This window comes from Heloderma suspectum, chromosome 12 (genome assembly GCF_057233095.1).
Source record: "Heloderma suspectum isolate Gila_16-S chromosome 12, 16-S_ref, whole genome shotgun sequence".
In the NCBI taxonomy this organism is placed as follows: Eukaryota; Metazoa; Chordata; class Lepidosauria; order Squamata; family Helodermatidae; genus Heloderma; species Heloderma suspectum.
The window spans coordinates 29,832,569-29,851,432 of NC_139469.1; the positions used below are offsets into that span (position 1 = coordinate 29,832,569).

Sequence of the window (18,864 nt, forward strand, 5' to 3'; positions counted from 1 at the left end):
GCTGAATCGACCTGAGCCGGCTACCTGGGACCCAGCTTCTACTGGGATCGAACTCAGGTCATGGGGATAGTTTCGGTTGCAGAGCTACCGCCTACCACTCTGTGCCACATGAGGCTCTTAATGTATATTAAGCCCAGATATATATGACTAGCACAGCCCCACTCCATGTTCTGTTTCTCAGTCACTTGTGATTAGGGATGGGGGAGAATTTCTCCCTGAAACTTCGGGGGGCCGAGTGCCAACGCATTCGGCCCCCCGAAATTGGCGGTGAAATTCTCCGCCACCCCCCCGGGATGGGACTTACCTTTCACGAATGTCCCTCCCGGCGGCGGGTCCCGGCAGCGGTTCGTCGGGTCTTCATCAGGGGCGGGGGCGGCAGCATTGCCCTTATTTTCGCCGTAGTCTACGTAAATCTTTACGTAGACTACAGGGACCAAATAAGGAACGCAAATGGCGGCTCCCCATGGGGGCCGCCATTTGCGTACACACTTTTTTTTTTTTCAAAGTCACCCGTGATAGGCTACGTGACGATTTACGTAGCCTATCACGGCTGACTTTGGAAACCTAGCTGTGATAGGCTACATAAATCATTATGTAGCCTATCACGGGGGTGTTGGTTGTTTTTTTTTTCGCGGAGCGCCTCCCCCCCCCCACGAACACAATCCGCGAAAAGGTAAGTGACTTTCGTACATCCCTAGTTAGGAATCATATGCATATACGTTTAGATACAATTTCTACCCAAACAGCATGGCACAAGGGCTACTCCACTTTAGACCCCAGAAAGAGTTCACATGTTTCATGGGTTTGCTGGTCATGCAGTATGTGAAGTTGCTTCCCCAAATCGTCTGTAGAAGAGCAAACTTTACTAATAGGCAAACCTAGGCAACCCTTCTTAGGAGTCAGCATGGGTCAGCAATGTGTCAGTAGCTGCACTCTGATGGGATTTTGACTTTGCTCTAAAAAGTGCATGCTCGTAGGGATGGGTGGGCAGCCCCCCATCTGGGTTCTCCCCCCCATCCAGGTTCTCCATGCACCCACCCAGCCTCTGCCCCCACTTGTGCACATCCGGACTCACGTGCGAGCTCCCTGCCGCTCACCAAGCCGCCCGCGCTCCATCAGGTGGCCTCGTCAAGCTCCGCAATCACCATATTTTGAGAAAAAATAACAATCACAAAAATGCACATATTTTCATACACGCAAAATGGGGCTGTGAATCACCGATATACGCAAGATTACAGGCAAGCAAATGCCTGTATCTTGTTTATATGCCTGTATAAACAACTCATGGTCCCAATGTGCATATACATGAATGTGGGCATTTGCGAGAATGCATATACGTATATGCTTACGTGTGTATGAGTATTTATGTTTCTGCAAATATGCATATTCTCACAAATGCATGCATTCAAGTATATGCAAAATGGGGCTGTGAATACACCATATATGCAAGAGTACAGGCAAGCAAATGCCTGTAATCTTCCGTATATAGGCGATTCATGGTCCCATTTTGCTTATATGCAAATACGTGCATTTTCGCAATCGCCATTCCCCCCCAAAAAAATGGCAGTCGTGGAGCTCAACAAGGCCATTCAGGTGAGTGCAGGTGGCTTGGCGAGCAGGGCCAGCGAACGAGTGGGGGCAGGGGCTCAGCAAGCGCGGCTCAGGGCCACGAGTGGTGGAGGGGTCCTTTGCCAGATTCTTCCCCAAGAAAACCCATTTTCTGTGGATTCGTCATTAGGCCAGTCAAGTATATTTAAATATATTTGTTTATTAATTTGACTATGTTATCATGCTTCAGGTAGCATGAGGAAAGGATAAAAGAGGTACAAGGAACTGAATTTCCATCCTCACCATTGCAAATGTTGTCTTGGTGCCTTCTAGCTGATGAGATCTTATCACTATGCATACTTTTTCTACTTCTCTTCAAAAGGACTAGTGATATAGGGTTTTATTGGTATGGGGGATTAAATCTAGGATTGTCAGAGAATTTCTCCACGAATCTCTGGGAGGCCGAATGCCAACGCATTCGGCCCCCCAAAATTGGTGGAGAAACGGCCCACCACCCCCCCGCCACCCCCCTGGAATGGGACTTACCTTTCCCGAATGTCCCTGGCACTGGCGGCTCCCGGCAGTGGTTCGGCGGAGGTTCGGCACTGGTGGCGCTGGCGGCGGCCGGTCTTCCGACCGGCTGCCGCCGCCACCATTTCCAAGTGAAAAAAACACACAAACACAAGCAAACGTGATAGGCTACGTAAAGATTTACGTAGCCTATCATGGCTAGATTTTCAAAAAACACTGTGATAGGCTACGTAAATCCTTACGTAGCCTATCACGGCTGACTTTGGAAAAAAAAAAGCACGTAAGCAAATGGCGGCACCCATGGGCGCCACCATTTGCACTCTTATTTGGGCACGTGTAGTCTACATAAACATTTACGTAGACTACAGTGAAAATAAGGGCAACGCTATTTGCGTTGCCCTTATTTTCGCCGTAGTCTACATAAATGTTTACGTAGACTACACGTGCCCAAATAAGGAATGCAAATGGCGGCGCCCATGGGCGCCGCCATTTGCGTACGTGCTTTTTTTTTCTCCCCAAAGTCAGCCGTGATAGGCTACGTAAGGATTTACAAAGCCTATCACAGCTGACTGCAGGGACGCAAACGGTGGCGGCTATGGCCGCCGCCATTTGTGTCCCAGCCTGCCAGGAGGATTCGCAGCTGAAGGGATGGGGCGCCTCCCCCCCTGCCAGAATTTTGGCTGGAGGGACGGGGCGCCTCCCCCCCGGCCAGAATTTCGGCGGGGAGGGATGGGGCTCCTCCCCCCCGCCCAGAATTTTAGGGGGAGGGATGGAGCGCCTCCCCCCCACCGCGAAGCAAGCTGTGGGATGAGGTAAGGGACTTTCGTCCATCCCTAAAAATCTTCCCAGCTACCAATTCTTAAAACTTCTATTTTTAAAAATCACAATAGTCATCTCAAGATATGGGAAAACCATTTTAACAAATGGAGAACAGATTTACAATTACTATACCAAGAAAGCAATATTTGATAGAATTTTGGAAACAGTTGCAAAATATAATTACATAAAATACAATATGTTGTTTTCAGAATGATCATGCTCCATCATGATTCCTCCCCCCCCATTGCAATTTTTCTTTTCTTTTACAAAGATAAAGTCAGGAGCACAAGATGTTTACTGTCCTGGTTTAGCTAGGGATGTGCGAAAGTCACTTACCTTTTCGAAGGGGGTGATTCATGGGGGGGGAGGCGCTCTGCGCCTCCCCCCGAAATCCTAACCCGGCCTGCTGTGCTCCGTGGCAACTCTGCGGAGCCACCGGCTGGGTGCATTCGCAGGCATGCAGAGCCTGCGGACGCAAATGGTGGCACCTATGGCGGCCACCATTTGCGTTCCCTTTTTTGCCGTGATAGGCTATATAAATATTTACATAGCCTATTACGGCCTCCGCAGGGATGCAAATGGTGTCCCTGCATTAGCTGTGATAGGCTACGTAAGTATTTACATAGCATATCACGGCAAAAATGGGGAAACGAATGGCGGCCGCAGATGCGGCTGCCATTTGCAAAGCAGCATGAATGGCACCAGGTAAGTGCTCTGTTTCACTCGCCTTTCGTGGGGTGGGGGGGCGGAGGGCTTCGTTCCACCATATTTCAGGGGGCCGAATGCACTGGCATTCAGCCTCACTGAGATCCATGGTGGAATTCTCTGACATCCCTAGGTTTAGCACAGCTAATGTATGGGTAGACACTGAGAATGACTGTGCTACCAAATTAGTGCCGAGAATTGGGGATACAAAGGACAGTGCCTCTGATATGTCACATAATAGGATATTATTCCAGACATTCAAGCCAATGTGCAAATGTACATTTACAGTGCCAGACACATCAGTAGCATATGGGGTAGGAATAAACCATCTATAATAATGTCCTACACCCTTGCAAATCTAACATTTTTATTATTATTTTCAACTTCCTTGCTAGCAAAGGCAGGAGAAGCACTGCTGTAAAGCTGAGAGGGAGATGAATGTTATATGTAGGAAAGTTGGAGAAATCCATTTGAGGGGTGGAGTTCAATGACTTTTTCTTGGTTCATGCCCTGGACTTTAGCTTGTTTTCTGCTAACAGGCCAGACTCAGTCTGCAAGTAGTTGGGCCAGTTAATGAATGTTCTTTATTTGCACAAAATACGGTTAAATTTTGTGCAGAGTTGCATAATTTGTGCAAATTGCACAAGTCTCAGCCACCATTTGTGAAAGTTATGCAAATTGGTTTGACTTCTGGCTGCAATTTGTGCAAATCTCTATTTGTGCAAATTGTGTCTGACACCAAAAAATAGACAGAAGTAGTCCCTGGAGTCTGGGGGGAACCTGCAGCTTGGCCCGTAAGTGCAAGCAGTGTCGGTGGGGTGTAGAAGTCCATGGACCCCCCAAAGGGCCGGATTCCCAAGCAACAGACATCCCTAGTTATAGGGCAACCTGCAAACTTATACCTGGGAGAAAGCGGCCAAATACCTCCTTTTTTATAGGACTAGAATACGTTCATTCATTCATTCATTATTCATTCATTCATGTATTCTAAGTATATAAAGTTCTCAAGGTGGCTTACAGGCAAGAATGAAAGCAAATAAAAATTAATACATATAATTAAAGCGATCAACAGTAAAGCATATAGAGGCAACATAGAGGCATATAGTGGAGATCAAAGCACAGCAGAAGCTAAAATAGTTTAAGAGGCCTGGGAATAGAATTACATAACAAAAGATGCTGGGTGAGGGTCTCTGGGGAGAGCATTCCATAACCAAGATCCCACCACTGAACACACCCCTTCCCTAGTACGCACCAGCTGTACCTTACCAAGTAGGGGCGCCTAAGGAAAGACCTTAGAAGAGGAAAATCTTGTGGTCCAGGCAAGCCCATGTGGAGACAGGTGATCTTTCAGGTACTCTGATCCCAAGTCATGTATGGCTTTCAATGTCAAAGCCAGAACTATGAATTGGACCTGGAAATGGTTAGGGAGCCAGTGAAGATGAAAATATGCTTTTATCTCCCAGTCCCACTTATGAACACACAAAGAGCCATGCTGGGTCAGACTAAATTGCTAGCAAGACCAACATTCAGTTCCTACAACCAGTGGCCAACCAAACGTTTATAGGAAGGTCACAAGCCAGCAATTGCACCCTCCTCCTTGAATTCCCCAGCAACTGGTATTGAGAGGCCAACTGCTTCTGAAACCGCACTATACTATATCCATCATGACTGGCAGGCAGTGAGAGCCCTGTCCTCAATGAATGTGTACCTGTCAAACCCATTTGAGTTGGCTGCCATCGCTACATCTGATGGTAGCAAATTCCCGTCTGCTGTGTGAACGACTGCCTTTATCCTGTCCTGAATCTCTAGGGATGGCAGAGAATTCTGCCATGGATCACGGTGAGGCCGAATGCCAGTGCATTTGGCCCCCCGAAATCTGTGGTGGAATGCCCTGCCACCACCCCGCGGATCCCCCCCGGGATGAGACTTACCTGGGGCGGATCTTCCGGGCGGCGGCGGCTCTGGCGGTGGCTCCGGCAGCGGCTCCGGCCACTGCCATTTGTGTTCCTTAGTTTGGGCCATCTTAGTCTACGTAAATATTTACGTAGACTAAGACGGCGAAAATAAGGGGAACGCAAATAGCGTCATCTATGCTATTTGCGTTCCCCTTATTTTAGCCGTCTTAGTCTACGTAAATATTTACATAACTTAAGACGGCAAAAATAAGGAACGCAAATGGCGGCAGCCGTAGCCACCGCCATTTGCATACGCGTTTTTGTTTGTTTCTCTTTTTACCCAAAGCCCTCTGTGGCCGGAAATCCGGCTGCGGATGGCTCTGGCCTGGCTGGGCCTGGCCAGCTGCTCTGCGGAGCTGCTGCGGAGCACAGCTGGCCGCGGAGGATTCTGGGGGGGAGGAACAGAGCGCCTCCCCCCCGTCGAGGATTCCGGGGGAAGGGATGGAACGCCTCCCCCCCCACCATAAACATAATCCGCAAAAGGTAAGTGACTTTCGTACATCCCTATGAATCTCCCACCATGCAGTTTCATGGCATCGCCCTGAGTTCTAGTATGATGACAGAGGGAGGCAAGGAGTACTACTTCAGGGCTGAGCTGAAATGCCACACACATTTCACTGCCCTACTCACAGGTGGCAAAATGGGGGGCTGTTTCTATTGTTTTCCATAGGTGATGGAAGAATGCAAAATGGGGGTGACTTACCAGCAGTCACAGGGTGCCAACTGTCAACCAGTGTTTGTTTTTCCAGAAGTCCACTAGGAATGACAGTAAATCATCATGTAGTGTTGTTCTCAGATAACTTCTGGGGGAAATAATAGCAGCCATTGGGTAGAGTCGTTACAAGGGATGGGCGAACATGCAGTGTTCAAACTCAGTGAGGTTCTCTGAATTTCTCCTTGAATCTCAGTTCACTTTTTTTTTCTCAATGGGAAAAGTGTGCATTTTTGATTTTGAAGAATGTGCATTTTTAGAAGTGTGCACCCAAAATATGCACTTTCCCCCCATTCAGCAAAGCATGACAAAAGGAAATTTTTGAACACAAATTGGGAAACCTGAGAACATGTGTGTTTGTTTTCCCAAAAATTGTGTGCACGTTCACATTGTGTGCACAGGGGTTGCAAATGGGCCTTTGTTGGACTGATTTGTGAACACAAACATCCCTAGTTGTTGTTACCACATGTCCTCTTTCATACATCTAATACTCACATGTACAAGACAACATATGTGTCAAAAGGATTTTTTGCCTAGTGTCAGAGCATGCAGAGGCAGGAATTATGATGCCCAAGTAGGGGAAAGCAATAGATCCAAAAGTGGGCTCTCCATAGTGGGTAATGAACAATGAGACAGGAGCCTGAGATTAGAATAATCAAGTATATAGTTTATTATAAAAAAGAGAATATACAATTGCAGTGGAACCAGAAACCATTTGATTACATCTAAGGGAAAGCAGGAATTAGGGATGGATGGGCACCCCCTGCCTGGTTCCGCCAGGTCCTTCCCAGCCACTCCCCCCTTGAATGCTGCTGGATCCAGCCCCCTTCCCCCATGCTCACCGAGCCACCTGCAGTCACCTGGGAGCTGTTGGCGAGCGCTGTGAGCACCATTTTACTAAAAAAAAAAAAAAATGGTGCTTGCAAAACATGTGCACATCTAGTTGTGCGCAAAAGGGGGCTGTGAATGGCCCATGTACACAGGAATGCGAGAATGGCAAGGCTGAAAGAGATGAAGCAGATGCCAAATAAAGAGATAAGAGGGTGAGAAATGCCAGATGGATAAGTGGAAATCCCAAATGGGGAAGAGGAAGAAGTCACATATAAACATCACGTTTCTGGGGCAACCTTGATAAGGAGGTGGCTTGGTTAGAGAGGACCTGGATAGGGTGTATGAGATTTTCATTTTTGCTCACAAAGTATGCGAGTGTGCGCCATTCGAAGCAGCAAACATGGGTGTGGGCATGTGTTTCCGGAAAATGTTTGGAAATTGTCAAACGCATGCTCATGTTTGTCTTGTTCCCAATTCCCAGTTTGATTGTGCAAATGTCCTAATTTGTGTAAATGTCCTCTGCAGACTGAATCAGCTCCACATTAGCCCATGGAGGAAATGTCCATAAATTTGGGGAGATGAGCACAAATCTCCTGTTTGATTGCTGCTTGATTTGCACAATTTTCCTGTTCACACAAAGCAAGCAGCAATCGCAGACATGAACAGGAACTGGGCCATGATGAGAGGTGAGAGGATTTTCAGAGACTGCAGGTGATTGTCCATCCCTAGTCCTGAGAGCATGTAGGTAGAGGCTTAGGCTCTAAGCCTCTTTTGGGCCTATTCCTTAGGCTGAATAGGCCCAAACCCTTCTGGACCAATTCTCTTCCGATTCTGGCTATAAACTATAAGGCCCACTGCAACGCTGGGGCTGAGCCACAGGAGAGTCAAAGCATTCAAGGTGCTTAAGCCCATCCCGCAGCAGCAACGTCCCCAAAATTCACCTCACAGATGCACTGTGGCACCAGCGGAGGTTCAAAAAAAATCCTAAATGCAGTGCATGGTAGGGATGAGTGAGAAATTCATTTCAGTCCCCTTTTTACCAGAATTTATCTAGCACGCCCATCCCCAAACTAAACGTGGACCCGTACAAAATCTGTGGGCTGCAGTCTCTACATTTCTGAGGCCACAATGCAATTTCAGCAACATCAAAACATGTTCACAGATGCATACATAAAAATGTGCACAAATGTGCTTTAGTCAATGGGAGAAAAATGTATACAATTAATGCAAATGTTTGGGAAAATGTGCACATATTTTGGTACACACCCTCCTCCCAACCAAGTTTGCTATCTGATATGGACCTGATCGAAACAATCTTTGGGGTGGAAACTGGAGACACTCGAACTGAAGCTTTGCTGATTTGCACAACCCTAGAATTGGGTGGTGGTAGGGGCAGTAGGAAAACTCTAATCTCGAGTCAGCTGTTAGGAAAGAGAGAGAGAAGCTGGTGAGGTAGTAACTCCCCAATCCTCTGTAACCAGTACAGTGTCCCCAAGTTGCAAGCCTGACCAGTATGCTTTTATATGAGTCAGGAAGTGTCACCTTGTCTCATTCTGGCCTATTGGAACTGTTCTTCTATTAGCCAGAATTGAGTAGTAGCAAACAAGATAAATTTCTACCTCCATTCTACTGCACATCTACCTCACATCCAATTTTTATCTCACCTCTCTCCTCGCCTTTCCACCTCACCTCTCTCCATCTCTTCAATTTCTGCCTCACATCTCTCTAGGGGTGGACGAAAGTCCCTTACCTGTCGTCGAAGGACGTTCACGGTGGGGGGGAGGCGCTTCGCTGCTCCCACCATGAAGTTCAGGCCGGGGGGGAGGCTTCCCGCCTTGCCCCGGCTGAAATTCAGGCCGGGGGGGGAGGCTTCCCGCCTCGCCTGGCCGCGAACGCGAAAGTTTAAAAAAAAAATGCCCCCTCATAGGCTACATGACGATTCACGTAGCCTATCACGGCTAGATCTGCAAAGTCAGCCATGATAGGCTACGTCAATCGTCACGTAGCCTATCACGGGTGACTTAAAAAAAAAAAAAAGCGCGTACGCGTTCCTTATTTAGTCGCTGTAGTCTACGTAAATGTTTACGTAGACTACGGCGAAAATAAGGGCAACGCAAATAGCCTATCGTCACGTAGCCTATCAGGGGGAGTTGTTTTTTTTTCTTTCATTGGAATGGCGGCGGCGGCAGCCGGTCAAAAGACCGGCTGCCGCTCCTGCCCCGCTCGAACACCCGCCGAACCTCCGGCCGGACCCGCCGCCGGGAGGGACATTCGGCGAAGGTAAGTCCCGTCCCGGGGGGGGGGGTGCAGGGGGTGGGGGGGGTTCGGAGGATTTCTCCCCGAAACTTGTTTGGGGGGCCGAACACGTTGGCGCTCGGCCCCCCGAAGTTTCGGGGAGAAATTCTCCGCCATCCCTACATCTCTCCATTCACCAGTTCAGTACTCCCTGTGTGCCTAGATCCTGACGCAGTGGAGTAAGGAAGCTTCTCTTTCAACCTCAAATGTATATGTGTTTCTACAGATAATTCATAGAATCATAGAATCATAGAATAGTAGGGTTGGAAGGGGCCTGTAAGACCATTGAGTCCAACCCCCTGCTCAGTGCAGGAATCCAAGTCAGAGCATCCCTGACAGATGGCTGTCCAGCCTCTAGTGTGGGAGAGCCCACCACCTCCCTAGGTCATCGGTTCCTAGGGATGGCGGAGAATTCTGCCATGGATCTCGGTGAGGACGAATGCCAGTGCATTCAGCCCCCCAAAATCCGTGGTGGAACGGCCTGCCCCCCCGCCCCCCGAGGATTCCCCCCCCAGGACGAGACTTACCTGGGGCAGATGTTCCAGGCAGTGGCGGCTCTGGCAGCAGCTTCGGTGGCGGCAGCGGCGGCTGGTCTTCTGACTGGCTGCCGCCGCCACCATTTGCAATCTGGTCATTTGGGTTTTTGGTTTTTTTTACAGAGATGTGATAGGCTACGTAAAGACTTATGCAGCCTATCACGTCCCAGTTAAAACAAAAAACTAAAACACATACGCAAATGGTGGTGGCTACAGCCTTCGCCATTTGCATTCCTTATTTTTGGCCATCTTAGTCTACGTAAATATTTACATAGAGCATAATGGCAAAAATAAAGGGGAATGCAAATAGCATAGTGGGCGCTATTTGCACCCCTTTTTGATTCACCGTTTTAGCGTATGTAAATATTTACGTAGGCTAAAACGGCAAATCAAAAAGGACTGACTGACAGAAGACTGACTTCTGAGTACACATCTATAGGTTTGTTCTGTTCTTGTCTCATAAACTTTCATGGAGTAGACACCCATTACCTGATATATGAAGTGAGATCTATGGCTGTGCACCACTTCAGCCCAAGGCCTGAAGCCCGAGTCAAAATGCGCTGTTTTGAGTCACTCTGAACCCCTTCTGAGGTGAAGCAGAGGGGGCACAGAAGGGGTTCAGAGTGTCAGGATTTCTTTAGCCCCCACTTTATTTCAATGCTGAAGAACAAACACAGATGAGAGGCTTCAATCTACAGCTTTTAACCCATTACTTCACAGGGTCATACAGATGCAAATTCTCAGTGACTCTCAGTCTACAAGAAAAGGCCTTCAGGGGAATTCAAAAGGGAGTTAGGAGAGTTGCCCACCATTTGAAGAGGAATGGCCTAAATTAAGTTAGGCTAGTGGTCTCACTAGCCTAACTTAAGGGTGGAGGGGATCCTCTCTCTCGTGAGGCTTCTGAGCACAGCTTCCCACACAAGGCCAATCAGGTAGACCATCTAAGTTCCACCCCGGCCTTCTCTCTCTTTGTCTGTGCCTGCACCTGGCATCTGTTAGATCAGACTCCCCAACCCACCCACCCTCCTTCTGTTTGCTGCCTCTCACAGGGGTGTATGAAGAGGAACCCTCATCCTCAGCCAGCTGGACATTTGTAACCTGGGAAACCATGTCTGGACTACCCTGGGAAAACACCTCCCCCATGTCTGGCTGTTCTCTTTCAGAATCTGAACTGCTATCCCACTCCCTGTGCTCAGAAACAACCCTGACACAAAGTGACCCAGAGCAGGTTGAGGGCTCTCTGAAGCACCTCAGCATGCTTTGGGGCATTAGTACCCCTGGCCCAGCTGTGCTGGTACCTCCAGGTCCTTACCTGAGAGCCACTCCTCACCACCGCTGCCACGCTGCCTCCACCACTGCCTCCATTGTTGCCGCCTCCACTGCCGTCATTGCTGCTGCCAGCTTCTGAGGCCTGGACGCGCTCAGAGGGTTGGACTCGATGGCCTTGTAGGGCCCTTCCAACCCTATGATTCTATGATTCTGATTGAAGACAGTCACCGTTTTTAAAATGGCAACTTCCTGGAACTTCCAGGAAGTTGCCATTTTAAAAATGGCGACTCTCTGCAATAACAGCTGATGCATGTTCAGGTCTCAGGAGCTGGCAGTGGCCATGACAGTGGCAGCAGAGGTGGTGGAGGAAGAAAAGGCAGCAATGGAGGAGGAGAAAGGGCAGAGATGGAGGAGGAGGAGAAGGGGCAGAGATGGAGGAGGAGGAGAAGGGGCAAAGACGGAGGAGGAGGTGGTGGCAGCAAAGTAAGGAGCTGGGGGGTTGCACGCAGGTGTTGGGGGGGTGAAGCAGGATTCATCCATCCAAATCCCACTTCGGTTTCGGGGTCAAGTCAGGCCTCCTCCCCCTACCCCATATCAGCTCGAGTGGAATTGTGACTTCTGAGCCAGATTGGGGGTCCCAGCCCTAGTGATATCTTTCATTTCCATAAGGATTGGTGAGAAATTTGTTTGTTTCACATTTGAATATGGACTTTCCTAGTGTTATTATTTATTTTATTATTATAATAATAATTATTATAACCTTTCTATACTGCCCAACAGCCGAGGCTCTCTGGGCAGTTCACAAAAATAAAACCATAAAATACAACAGGATAAACATAATATAAGACTTTAATAGTAGGGATGTACGAAAGTCACTTAACTTTTCACAGAATTGATTTGTGGTGGGGAGGAGGCACTCCATCCCTTCCCCTGGAATCCTCGATGGGAGGGGAGGGGATCCGGTCCTCCCCGCCAGAATCCTGCCTGGCTGGCTCCGCTCTGTGGCGGCTTCTCAGAGGAGCCATCCAGGACCGTCCACAGCCAGAGTTCTGGCCGTGGACAGGCTGCTGCGGATGCTAATGGTGGCCACCGTAGCGGCCGCCATTTGCATCCAGCCAGACTTCCGTGATAGGCTACGTAGCCTATCACGGCTGGGCAAAAAAAAACAAAAAACCCAGCGTACACAAATGGCGGTAGCTACGGCGACAGCCATTTTCATTCCCTATTTTTCGACATTTTATCTTACGTAAATATTTATGTAGGCTATTACAGCGAAAAAAGGGGAACGCAAATAGCGTAGTGGACGCTGTTTGCGTTCCTTTTTTTTCCCGCCATAATAGCTTACGTAAATATTTACATAGGCTAAAATGGCAGGGGGGGAGGAACGCAAATAGCGCCCACTACGCTATTTGCGTTCCCCCTTTTTTTTTTGCCATAATAGCCTATGTTAATATTTACATAGGCTAAAATGGTGAAAAATAGGAATGCAAATGGTGGCTGCTGTAGCCACCACCATTTGCATACACCTTTTTTTCTTTTTTTTGCTTGGCTTGCTGTGATAGGCTACGTAAATACTTAAGTAGCCTATCATGGCAAAGACCAGGATGCAAATGGCGGCCGCGGCAGCCGGTCGAAAGACAGGCCGCCGCCGCCAGAGCCACCACTGAAGCTGCCACCATCCAGAAAATCCACCCCAGGTAAGCTTCATCCCCGGGGGAATCTGTGGGGGGGTGGGGGCAGGCCATTCCGCCACGGATTTCGGGGGGCCGAATGCCAGTGCATTCAGACTCACTGAAATCCGTGGCGGAATTCTCTGCCATCCCTATTTAATAATAGCATGTAAAACCAAAGTAAAACCAAACAGCAGTTACAAGTACAACCAAGAGAAAGCCTGGGGGAAAAGGTGCATTTTTAGGAAGCACTTGAAAGATGCCATGTTTTCTGCCTCCCAAATTGCACGGAGGAGGGTTTTCCAGAGGGTGGGTGTCGCTACAGTGAAGGCCCACCATCAGGATTTTTCATGGAGACATTCCTTTCATTTTGGAATGACCAGCAAGGCCTCCTCTGATGATTTTAGATGTCATCTGGATATACATAAGGAAGGTGGTCTGTTAGGTATCCTGGTCCCAATTTTTTTTAGGGCTTTATATGATAATAACACAACCTTGTACGTGGCTTGTACTTTGGGACCAATGCATGAGCTCAATTGTCCTTCAAAATTTGCACTTCTCTGAATATTGCAATGGAGTTTCCCATTCCAAAACACATATAGAAATATGTATGTTGGAGTGGGGGTGAGGGGAGTGCATGCAAAAAACACCTGTTGGTGGCAATAGCATTAGAATGCATTATATTTGGAAAATTACTTGAAAAATGTCTATCTTGGGTGAAATTGCTTAGAAACATCTCATGTATTAGGAGATATGCACACAGAAACATGTGTACACAAAATGCACACACATTGCGTGCATGTGCAAATGTTCATGCAAACTCAAAGTTCAATGCAACCAAACTTAAGACTGGGGGGGAAAAAAAGGAATTTGGGATAAACTGGAAAACACTGGAAAATACTGGAAAAATGAGAAACTGAAACTGACAGAATGGTTGGCAGCTGTATGGACATGGATATGAATGATAAACTGGGAGCAAAAAGCTATGAAGAGATACAAACTCTGATATTTCTGTGAAAAGCTCAGAAGTACGTTAGGGTACAATCCTATACATGTTTGGGGCATGCTGGAGTTTGTAGGACTTTTTGTGTCTAAACATGAATAGGATTGCACCCTAAGATTAAGGATGACTCAACTTACCCCCTGTTGCCTTGTGCGCCACTCACTGGACCCCTGTTGGCTGCCTGGCAGTGCTCAGCACATGGTGCAAGGCGTCAAATGGTCCATGAGTGTCCAGCAAATGCTGCACGGCATCCACTTACCTGCGAGCTGCCATTTTGAAGAAAACCGTGGGTAAGCTTTTTATGTAACTGTCAATTTTCTGCAAAATGGCAGTCGTAAATAGTGCTATTTGCACAAAAATCATCTAATCAGGCCATTGACACCTGCAATTTTGTATAAATGGCACTTTTTGCAGCTGCCATTTTGCACAAAAGGGCCATTTTTGTAAAAAGCTTACTGGCAGTTTTCCACAAAATGGCCGCTCATGGGTAAGCAGAGATCCCCGAGCTTGCCTGACTTGGTGCATTCCCTGGACTGGTGTTGGCAGGAGGGGCAAATGGCAGGATGTCCAGCAGACTCCACCCCCTTCCTAGACATCTGCGACATCCCTATTTAAGATAACCACAGTATATACATCCATGCATTATTAAATATGTGAGTATTGATATAACTGCCTAGCCATATCTATCATCCAGCTAGACATATTTGCTACCTGATGATAACATCATGCATCTAACATACATTTTAGGGATGCACTGCTTGCCCAAAACAGGTTGAACCTTTGCAGATGAATACCAGCAACGGCTCAAGCTTTTTGATAACATTCAATACGAATGCTTGGGAAAAGTCCAGTACGGTGAAATCAAAAGTATTTTTTTTACTTAGAACTACCCCCCCCCCCCATTTTAATGTGGTTTACTCCTTGGTAAGTGCTTTTAGGATTTTAGGCTTTGAGATATCTCAAGACTATGTATGTTTGTATGTATTTAATAAAATTACTGAGATATAAGCAGCAACATATCTGCAAGTTGAATGCACCATCCACCTAAGGGCTTGAAAACTGGGAGTAACCTGGCTTAGCACTATGAACTTCTTCAACAGGGCTGTTTCTCCCAGGATGATCTTAGGGCAATCCTTCATGTCATTAACCTGTTTTCAGAAGTTTAACCTCCATGCTTTCAAACAATGCATGAGGAGTGAATCCCCCAAGGTTCCTGGACCTTTGTGCATTGAGCAGAAGATGTAAAGCAGATCCTATTCACATTTAGTTGAACGTGCATGGGCTTCCCCCACATGATCAGCAACCTTGTGCAATTGGGGTTTCCACTAGAGCTGTGCACAAATGACCTCACAACATTCTCCACATTTGTGGGCAGAGAAATTTGGGAGACAATTTCACCAAATTTCTCCAGGGGGTGGAGAAATTCCCAACCATTTCTCAAGGTAGGGCTCCTTTTTAAGCAGAGCTCGCAGCACAGTTTCTTTCTTTTGGGGTAATGGTTTTGGGGTTTATCGTGTTGCAACATCATCAACTGCACTGGTAGGCTGGCCTCCATTTTAAATCTGATAAACCAAAGGAGAAGGTTCCCAAAACAACACAGCCTGAACAAAAAGATAAAGAAAGGAACCAAATAGTTCTAAGGTGGGTATTATTGTGACAGTACAATATAAATATAGTGTGTTTGTTATAAGATGATTACAATTGTTGTAGGGATGGCAGAGAATTTCTCCCCGAATCTTCCCCCGAAATTGGTGGGGAAATTCTCCACCGGTCCCCCGCCCCCCCCCCGGGATGGGACTTACCGTGGCCGAATGTCCCTCTCAGCGGCGGGTCCCGGCGGCGTTTCGGTGGTGTTTCGGCGGGGGCAGCGGCCGGTCTCCCGACCGGCTGCTGCCGCCGCCATTGCAAAAAAAAAAGTAAAGTAAAAAACAAACACACACCCGTGATAGGCTATGTAACGATTTACGTAGCCTATCACGGCTAGATTTCCAAAGTCAGCCGTGATAGGCTACGTAAATCGTCACGTAGCCTATCACGGGTGACTTTGGGAAAAAAAAGCGCGTATGCAAATGGCGGTGGCCCATGGGCGCTGCCATTTGCCTTCCTTATTTTGGCACGTCTAGTCTATGTAAACATTTACGTAGACTACGGCGAAAATAAGGGAACACTATTTGCATTGCCCTTGTTTTCGCCGTAGTCTACATAAATCTTTACGTAGACTAGATGTGTCAAAATAAGGAATGCAAATGGCGGTCCCCATGGGAGCCGCCATTTGCGTACGCGCTTTTTTTTTTTCAGAGTCACCCGTGATAGGCTATGTGACGATTTACATAGCCTATCACGGCTGACTTTGGAAATCTAGCCGTGATAGGCTACGTAAATCATTACGTAGCCTATCACGGGTGTGTGTGTGTGTTTACTTTTTTTTTCGTGGCCAGGTAGACAGGGCGCTTCTACCCGGCCTGAATTTCGCCGGCGAGGGATGGGGCGCCTCCCCCCCAGCCTGAATTTCTGCCGGGCGAGGTGGGGCACCTCCCCCCCTCACCTGAACTTCAGGGGGAGAACCAAAGCGCCTCCCCCCCACCTCAAAGCAAGCTTCGAGAACAGGTAAGGGACTTTCGTCCATCCCTAAATTGTTGTAGTTGGTCGAACTGTTATTATTTATTGACGAGATCCACCACTCATGTATGAAAGTTTGGTCTCCTCATTGAAGCTCTTTGCAGCAGGAGGAGGAGGAGAAGGAGAAGGAGAAGAGAACCCCAATAAAATATGTGTTTAGAGATTTGTTTTGTCTCCCACACTGAAGGTTTGCTTGGGACCATAAGAAAAATGAAAGAACCCTGACTAGGGATGTATGAATCCCCTACCTGACAGTCCAGGAGGGGTCCGCGTGGGGGGGGAGCTGATCCATTCTTCCCTCCGGAATCCTCACCGGCCAGCCTTGCTCCACGGCGACTCCATGGAGCCACTGGCCACCTCTGTACAGCAAGCAATACAGCTGCTATTGCCATGCCGTATCGCTGAGCACTCACTGCAGGAAGGGATCCGGACGCAAATGGCGTCTGCTATGCCATTTGCATCCATGTCTTCTCATGCGATGTGTAGCCTATTGCGTGAAAAAACAGGGATGCAAATGGCATAGCAGATGTCATTTGCGGATGTAAAGGTCCTAGTTTAAGCTAAATGCAGCCATTTATGGCTGCATTTACCTTAATCTAAGACCTTTACGGCCACAAATGGCATACTGGATGCCATTTGCGTCAAGAGACAGTCCCCCTCAGCCAGTGATATGGCAATGGTGGCCATATTGCTGGTGCTCTGGAGCCAGCTGGCGGCTCCGCAGGATCGCCGCGAGGAGGATCTGGCTCCGGATGGGTCCTCAGGGAGCGGGGGTGAGTGGTGCCATTCCGCCATGGACTCCTTTATAATCCAGCCTCATTGTGGTCTGTGGCGGAATTTTCCGCCATCCCTAACCCTGACAAATTCTGTGGTTAGAGATTTTTGGAAGCTTCATGAGTGGTTTGTAAGAGGTATACTATAGGGTGGAGAAAGAATTCAGCTGTCCTCCATGAGTAAGAAATGTGGGTTTAGCTGAGGAATCTGGTTTTAAGTTGGTTTTGACAAAGTAATGAAATGGGATATAATCCGGAGATCTTGTCAACCAATAATAACAGCTGTTCCACTGACTGCAATAATTGTACTTCTTGTCTTATAATAAACACACTATATTTATATTGTACTATCACGATTACACACACGTTATAGCTATTGGTTCCTTTCTTTATCTTTTGTACAGACTGTATTTTGCATCCACCACAATGCATGTGTGTCTGTGTGGGGTGGGGGGCAGTGTTGTGTCTAGCTGCAGGGATGAGGTGGAGTTAGTGCCCTGCCAAAATCTGTCCTCCAATTTCCTGAAAGTTTTCTTCTTCCATGAAAAGGGCTCCCATTGTTCTGCATCATTCTCAGGGTGTTTTATACCTCTTTTTAAAAAGGTGTTTTTGAGCTACCCTAACCCCGCTGGCCACCCAGGCTGCCTGAACTTCCTGATCTGAAAAAAAGCTCTGTGGGAGGAATGGCCTCATGATGCCTTCCACTGGGCTGTAAGTAAAGTGTAGGAAGCTGTGGAGGCTACAGACTGCCAGAGAGAAGATTGTGCAATGAAAAACAGGGCACTTGCGCTCACTCCTCGGCCACCTCCTGAGTAACGTAAACCCAAGAAACCCAAACCCAAGCCAGGAAGATTTCTCCAAAATGTCTTCACTATTGACTTGATGACATTCAAAAAGCCATTTTTCTTTTGTCAAATTGAATGAGAATGGTCAAAAAAATTCTGGGAGAAATTTTAGACAAAACACTAGTTGCGACTCTTACGGAGGACTTTGTGTTGATTCAACCCAACGTACATAGGTTCCACCATCAGATCTTCTGCTCAACACATGGAAGTCCAGAGGATATTTGCAACATTCTGCAAGGCCATGGATGGTGGGGTGTGGCCAATTCATGTGGCCCTGCTCTCCCCTCCATGTCTTAAAGAATGCATGGAGGACTAACTTCAGAAGGGGGTTATTCTCATGTCTAAAAATGGAACAAAATCATTGTCTAAATGACAATATATGTCATGAGCTCCAAGACAGAATCCCTGGACTACACTATTCATAGGGCCATGTTTGCACCAATTTTAGTGCTAAGTCAGGAATTATAACAGATGTGAGACAGATGTAAGATAGGAAGATACACAGTGGTAGCCATATTTTTAAATAAATATTATGTCACACACTTACCTTACTGAAAATGCAGGTAAATGTTTACATTTACAGCTTTCCTTATCAATGAGAACAATTATGAACTTCCAAACTCCTTTATCAATGTGAAAAGTGCCCCACCCTATGCAAATTTTATATACATTTACATATATTTCAGTTTGATTTGGTTTGGTTTTTCTTGTTCCGTTTTGTTCTTGTGATGAGACTAACCTCAAGAGTTCAGG

At 47.4% G+C, this 18,864-nt stretch overlaps 1 protein-coding gene across 1 annotated transcript in view; it reads left to right on the forward strand.

Annotated features, from left to right (window-relative positions):
* RBFOX1 (RNA binding fox-1 homolog 1) overlaps positions 1 to 18,864 on the forward strand; it is a 379,715-nt gene that overhangs the window by 253,905 nt on the left and 106,946 nt on the right. The gene's annotated exons all lie outside the window — the stretch shown is intronic.